Raw genomic sequence first — 7,475 nt, forward strand, 5'->3', positions numbered from 1 at the left:
TCCCCAAACTCAGTTTCTTTCGTTTCAGCCAAAGAATGCTGACTGACACCCCTGGTCGACCTCCCTTTCTGCTCCCAGCAAAATAAAGGCAGGTGTGGAGTTAGCGGTGAGCTGGCCCTGGTCTCCACTTGAAAGAACCCGAAACTCATGTAAATATCCTTTGTAGGATTAACAACCCCGGTACGAATTACACTTGGCTTCAGAATCCACACAGAGAGCAAGCAAATGCATGGCTTTGAGGGAAGCTAGAAATCTTCTGGAATGAGTGAAAACAGATGTTGCTAAACCAGGCTCACTCATTGTCCCTCCGAGGCACACACACACACACATGCAGACATGCACACACACACACACACACGCACACACCCTAACCAGCCTGCCACAGTGTGTCGGATGAGGATGAAGAGCACGGGGGCCACGTGCAGCAGCTCTGAGGTCTCTGCCAGGGGAAGTGTGTCCGCCCGGAGACTGTCACCTTGCTTATCTCATCCTCAGAGAAATGCTCTTAGGGCAGCACCCACAGATCCTCATCTGAGTGTTCGGGGAAAGGGACTCTTGCCAGATCTTTGCCCAAGACCTCTCTAGGAAAATTCAGTGGGACTGGAGCGAAAGGCAGAACCACGAGCCTTCTATGTGTTAGCACAGAGGGTGGGCCCGCTCCATCCAAGCCACTGACTCTGTCATTTGGTGGACACGCCCTTAGACTTGGCGATAACAGATATGCAATCTCCACTCACCAGCTGAGCGACTTTGCTTAACCTCTCGAGGCTTCAGTTTCCTCATCAGTAAAATCAGGAAGATAATAATTATCCTGAGAAGTCGTTATGGAAGCCAAAAGTTATTACCCAACGTGTAATTGTGCCTGCCTTATGATTGTCACTCGATTATAGTGGAATAAAATAAACATTCCAAAAGCACAGGAATTTTTGTTTGTTTAGTGTTATTTGGGGGGGGGGAATATGTCGGAAAGTTTCTACCGCCTTTGTAAATCGTCGCTTTCCCATTGGCCGGCAAATACAGAGACCTGGTTTTACCTCTTCGTAAGCTGGTGCAAGCAAGATGCTGGTGAAGAGTACGAATGATGGGTTAGTTTCAGGTAATTACTTGCAAGGAGTTGGCAAAGTTGGTCTGAAACCATAAACCAAAGATGGCTGTCACCTGCACAAGGAAAAATCAGGATGCTTGGGAAAGTCTCTCTGTCTCAAATATTTCTCCTTCTGAGGCTGAAATCTGGAATGTAGGGGAAGAGCTCCCTTGGCCCCCTTAACAGCAAATGGAAGCCTAGTAATTCCACTTCAAGAATAATTGTGCTATATTTAATTGTTGAGTAATGGGAGGGACCCTGGGCTGGGGCCGGAGAGGGTAGAAAGGATCAGACCAGGACCCTGAGGGAAGGAGAGACGGGCCCCCTGGAACAGCAGGAAGGTCCCTGGAGGCCCCCTGGCCAAAAAAATGGATGCTGAGGCAGCATTAGCTCAGCTAAACTCTTGACTTGAAATCTGGGGGTGTTTCCAGTTTTGACTATTGGAAATAAAGCTGCTATGAAAATTCATGCATAAGTCTTCACATGGACAGATGCTTTCGTGCTCTTGGCTAAAGAGGAATGGATGAGTCATATGGTAGGTGTATGTTTAACTCTCTAGGAAATTGCCAAACTGTTTTCCGAAGTGGTTGTACTGTTTTATATTCTCATCAGATGTGCAGGCACGCCTCGGAGATGTGGGCTCAGTTCCAGATCACTGCAATAAAGTAAATATAACAATAAAGTGAGTCACACAAATTTTGGGGTTTCCCAGTGCATATAAAAGTTATGTTCACACTATATTGTAGTGTACTGTGTGCAATAGCATTATGTCTAAAAAAAAGTACATACCTTAATTTTAAAATATTTTGTGGCTAAAAAATGCTAACCATCATCTGAGCCTTCAGCAAGTCATAGTAACATCAAAGGTCACTGATCACAGATCAGTGTAATAAATATAATAACAATGAAAAAGTTTGAAATATTTCAAGAATTACCAAAATGTGATACAGAGACACAAAGTGAGCAGATGCCGTTGGAAAAATGGTGCCGATAGACTTGACACAGGGTTGCCACAAACCTTCAGTTTGTAAAAGGAAACATCTGTGAAGTGCAGTAGAACGAGGTCAGCCTGTATATGAAAGTTCCAGTCGTTTCATATTCTTGCCAACAAGAATTCTTGGAATGATGAGACTTGTTCATTTTAATCATTCTAATAGGTGTAGTGGTATCTCATTGTGGTTTTAATTTGAATTTCTCTAATGACTAGTTTATGTTGAGCATCTTTTCATGTGTTCATTGGTTATTTTGTATTCTTCTTTGGAGAAATGTTATTCAAATCTTTTCCTCATTTTTAAATTGGGTTATTTGCATTTTTATTGTTGAGTCATAAGATTTTTAAAAAATACATTCTGAATACTAAAGCCTTATCAGAGATATGATTTGCAAATATTTTCTCCCATTCTGTAGACTGATTTTTCACTTTGAAGCACAATAGTTTTTTTTTTTTGGCTGCGTTTGGTCTTCCTTGCTGCGCGTGGGCTTTCTCTAGTTGCGGCAAGCAGGGGCTACTCTTCGTTGAGGTGCGCAGGCTTCTCATTGCGGTGGCTTTTCTTGTTGAGGAGCATGGGCTCTAGGTGCGCGGGCTTCAGTAGTTGTGGCACGCATGTTCAGTAGTTGTGGCTCGTGGGCTCCAGAGCGCAGGCTCAGTAGTTGTGGCGCACAGGCTTAGTTGCTCCGCGGCATGTGGGATCTTCCCGGACCAGGGCTTGAACCCATGTCCCCTGCATTGGCAGGCGGATTCTTAACCACTGTGCCACCAGGGAAGCCCTGAAGCACAAAAGTTTTAAATTTTGATCCAATTTAAAAAATTGTTTGCTTTATGCATCATATCTAAGAAATTATTCCCTAATCCAAGGTAATGAAAATTTACACTAATGTTTTCTTCTAAGAGTGTTATAATTTTAGCTCTTACATTTTAGCTCTTTGGCCCATTTTGAGTTAATTTTTGTATATGGTGTGAGGTAGGGGGTCCAAATTCATTCTTTTGCATGTGGCTATCCAGTTGTCCAAGCACCATTTTTAAAAAAAGATTGCTCTTTCTCTCATTGAATTGCCTTGGCACCCTGCTGAAAATGAACTGACCATACTTGTGTAAATTTATTTCCGATCTCTCAATTCTATTCCACTGATCTACATGTCTATCCTTATGCCATACATTGACTGATTTTTTAAAGTAAATTTATTTATTTTAGTTATTTATTTTTGGCTGCATTGGGTCTTTGTTGCTGTGCATGGGCATTCTCTAGTTTCGGCGAGCAGGGGCTACTCTTTGTTGCAGTGCGCAGTCTTCTCATTGCAGTGGCTTCTCTCGCTGTGGAGCATGGGCTCTAGGTTCATGGGCTTCAGTAGTTGTGGCATGCGGGCTCAGTAGCTGTGGCTCGTGGGCTCTAGAGCACAGGCTCAGTAGTTGCGGCACACGGGCTTAGTTGCTCCGTGGCATGCAGGATCTTCCCGGACCAGGGATCGAACCTGTGTCCCCTGCATTGGCAGGCGGATTCTTAACCACTGAGTCACCAGGGAAGCCCACATTGATTGATTTTTGAATGTTAAACCAACTTTGAATTCGTGGGGTAAATCTCACTTGGTCTTATGTTTTAAGGTTTTTATATAATTGTTGAATTCGATTGCTAAAGTTTTGTTTAGAACTTTTGCATCTATGCTCGTGATGAATAGTGGCATATAATTTTATTTCTTATTATGTCTTTGATTTTGATATCAGAGTAATACTTGCCTCACAGAATGAACTGAGAAGCATTCCCTCCTCTTCAATTTTCTAGAAGCATTTGTAGAGAATTGGTCTTATTTCTTCCTTAAATATTTGGTACAATTCCCCAGTGAAGCCATCTGGGTCTTAAGTTTTGTTTGTGGAAAGGTTTTAACTACAAATTCAGTTTTAAATATAGATACAGGGCTATTCAGATTATATATTCTTCTTGATGAAGCTTGTGTCTTTTGTGTTTCTTACGTTTGGAGTTTGGTGAGTTCCTTGGATCTGTGAATTTATAACTTTCATCAAATTTGGAAACTTTCAGCCCTTAGTTCTTCAAATATTTTTTTCTGTTCCCTCCTTTCTCCCCCCTTCTTCAAGGAGTCCAATTACTCATATATTAAGCTGCATGAAGTTGTCCCACAGCTTACTGATGCTTTTTCCGTTTTTTAAATTCTTTTTTTCTCTGCTTTTCGTTTTGGATAGTTTCTACTGCTATGTCTTCAAGTTTACTAATATTTTATTCTGAAATGCCTCATCTGCTGTTAATTCCATCCAGTGTTGCTGTTGTTTAATATCAGACATTGTTTTCATCTCTATAAGTTCAGTTGGGACTCCTTGATTCTACATCACCTTTTGAACACATGGAATACAGTTACAATAACTGTTTTCATGTCCTTGGTGCACTACTCTCAGCCCTGTGTGGGGTTGGGCAGTAATCCTTTTCCCACCTTGGGTAGTTTCTTCCCATGCACGTGTTAATCTGTCTCCAGCTGCATACTGGAGAGGGACCTTCTGTAGGTCTCCAGGGGTCTCTGCTCTCTGGTACTTTATCCAACTCTAGGCATTTGTTTGTCCTGTTTGCTCAGCTGTTTCTGAAACTCAGGGAGTCCACTGGGCTCCATCCAGGCTACCCCCTCCTGCTCTGAGGTCTGGAAATTCTCTCAGGGCAGTAAGTTGGCCTCTCATAGGACTCACCTCATTTGTCCCTGTCTCTCAGGAACTGCTGTCCTTTGTTGCCAGATGCCCAGTGTCTTAAAAACCGTTTCACATATTTTATGTGTCTGGTTTTTGGTTGTTTCAGGTAGGAAGCAGGAGGGTAAATCCAATCCCTATTACTTCACATTGGCCAGACTTGAAGTCAAAGATAGTGAATTCTGAAAGCTGTTGAAAAACTGCCTTTCCTTTGTCTAGTTAGCCTCTGACATTTCTCCAAAGCTGCCAGGAAGAGTCTATGGGGGAGATAAAATGAAATTTGGAGGGATGGGATGTTTACCAGCTGGCTTTAATACTACAGAACAGCCATGTCTTTACTAACACTGCCCCGGTCAGACACCCAGGAAAGGCCCAGACATTCCAGTGCCGGATGTGGGGTGAGCTTGGAGAGCCATGTGCGTGTCAAGTCTCTGAACCTTCCTCTGGGCCAGTCTCTGAGTGGCAACTCTCTTGTCCAGGGGGCCTGACTCCTGACTTTGGGGGCCAGCAGCGAGACAGTGGCCAGTAAAAGGAATTTGCTTGTCATGAGAGGGAGATTTGGTTTTCTAAGCCTGCTTGTTTTTAAATCTTGACCCTTTTTAGAATGGACGGTGACTCCTTGGAGCAGATTGAGAGCATGTCATCCTGGGAATGAGGGGGGTAGGGAGTGGGGAGACCTGAGCCCAGTGGCCCAGCACATTCTGGTTCAGGACCCTTGCTCAGAGACTAGGGGACTCTCTGATATCTAATGCTGGTCCCATCCTTCTCTGGACCCTGGCAACACTCATAGTGTGGGACGTGTATATACAGGGTTCTAAGGGTATATGGCCATGTATTATTCCCCAAACAATAATTTTAATTCTCTGATAATCTTCCTCCAAACATTAATTATAATAGTAATAATACTGAGGTTTCACAAAGCCCTCTTTTTTCTTCCAATAATACAATATGTTTCGTGTTTGTGTGTGGTAAAATACACATAACAAAATTTACCATTGTAACCATTTTAAATTGTACACTTCAGTGACATTATGTACATTATGTACATTCACATTCACATTGTGCAACTATCACCACTATCTAGTCATACTTTTTTCATCACCCCAAATCAAAAGCCAGTACCTGGGACTTCCCTGGTGGCCCAGTGGTTAAGACTCCACGCTCCCAATGCAGGGGGCCCGGGTTCGATCCCTGGTCAGGGAACTGGATCCACATGCATGCCGCAACTAAGAGTTTGCATGCCACAACTAAGGAGCCCGCCTGCCGCAACTAACACCCAGTGAAACCCAATAAATAAATAAATAAATAGAAGAAACTCAGTACCCATCTGCCTTTCTTGATGCCCTGCAGAGAGGCCCCTGCAGCAGTCATTCTTTCTAGCAGGTGGAATTGTGGCTATTTGTGTGGCATGTGTCTGAGCACCCCCTGGCACAAAATGGTCTCCTCCATTGCTGTTGGTGCCCGGAGTCCCCCCTGCCAACCTTCAATCAAATATTGCCCCTTTCCTGTTTCTCCCATGAGGCATCTGGGCCCTTGGAGGAGTCTCTGGAAGATAGTTAAGTGCATGACGTGGGGGAGGGAGACCAGTGTTTGCTGATTGCACAGTTTTGCTGGCAGACTTAGCTTGGCTTCTGGGTCTCTACAGCTCTGTGTTCTCAAGGTGGGAGGCGGGAGACCCCAGTTTCAGAGGAATTAGGTGCTGTTTTCCAACTTTCCCACCTTCTTGCACCCCTGTTAGATTTGGGTGAAGTTCACCAAAGCAGAGTCTGTAATGCTTGACCTGAGAAGAGAAGCAGGCTCAAGATAGCATCTTCACTGCACACGAAGACACCGAGACACCCCACGCCATCTCACACACACACTCTCCCCACACACATAAGGAAATAGACCGGCTGGCTCACTCCCCACCAGGGGACCACTTTGGCCAAGCCAATGTGGGGGAAGAGGAATAAAGGAGAAGGGCAAGATGAACAAAAACTGTATCAACTTGGAAAGAGGAAGATGGTGGGGGTGAGCAGTACTGGACCTTGGCTGGTTGACGTTGCGGCAGCGCTTCTGAATCCGCTCCGTGTGCTGGGAGCTGAGAAGGGAGCAGGTTTGTATTGGTGGCGACTGAGGAACAGAAAGGTATGCCTCCCATCTTGCTCACTTCAATTGTGTGGGCTCCTTGGAAGTTCAACTTTTCTCGTAGTGTAGCTGTCCTTTTTCAAACACTAGTAGGCAGGCTCCTTGAGGGTGTGGCCATGGTCATCTCACCCTGCCTTGGACCTCCCCACTTCTTGAACACCCTCTCTTCTTGGTGTCCAAGATAGCAGATGCCTGTTCAGAACATTTGGGTCTCCTCTGGCTCTGAGACAGGCCGGGACCTTGGACCCTTTGCAGTGCTGCAATGCTCGCATCTGGACACACCTCTCCTCAAGCAACAAAATACAAAGAAACTATATGGGACTAAAAATAACTGCATGCATGAGCAGTTGGGGCAAATTATGGGCAAAAAGCTACAAAAGACCCAAAAAACCCCTACTGCCACTTTTGAAGAGCCCGGAGCAAAAGATGGGGGTCAGGAGCAAAAGCAGGGTACTGTGCATGCCCCCTGCACTCAACACCACCAGAAGGGTGGGTAAAACACCTATGCCACCCCTCCAGCCTGACCCCCAGACCCCTACCCTCACCCCATAGAAGGAACAAGCTCACCCACACACACAGGCA

The sequence above is a fragment of the Balaenoptera musculus genome, chromosome 9 (genome assembly GCF_009873245.2).
Source record: "Balaenoptera musculus isolate JJ_BM4_2016_0621 chromosome 9, mBalMus1.pri.v3, whole genome shotgun sequence".
NCBI lineage: Eukaryota > Metazoa > Chordata > Mammalia > Artiodactyla > Balaenopteridae > Balaenoptera > Balaenoptera musculus.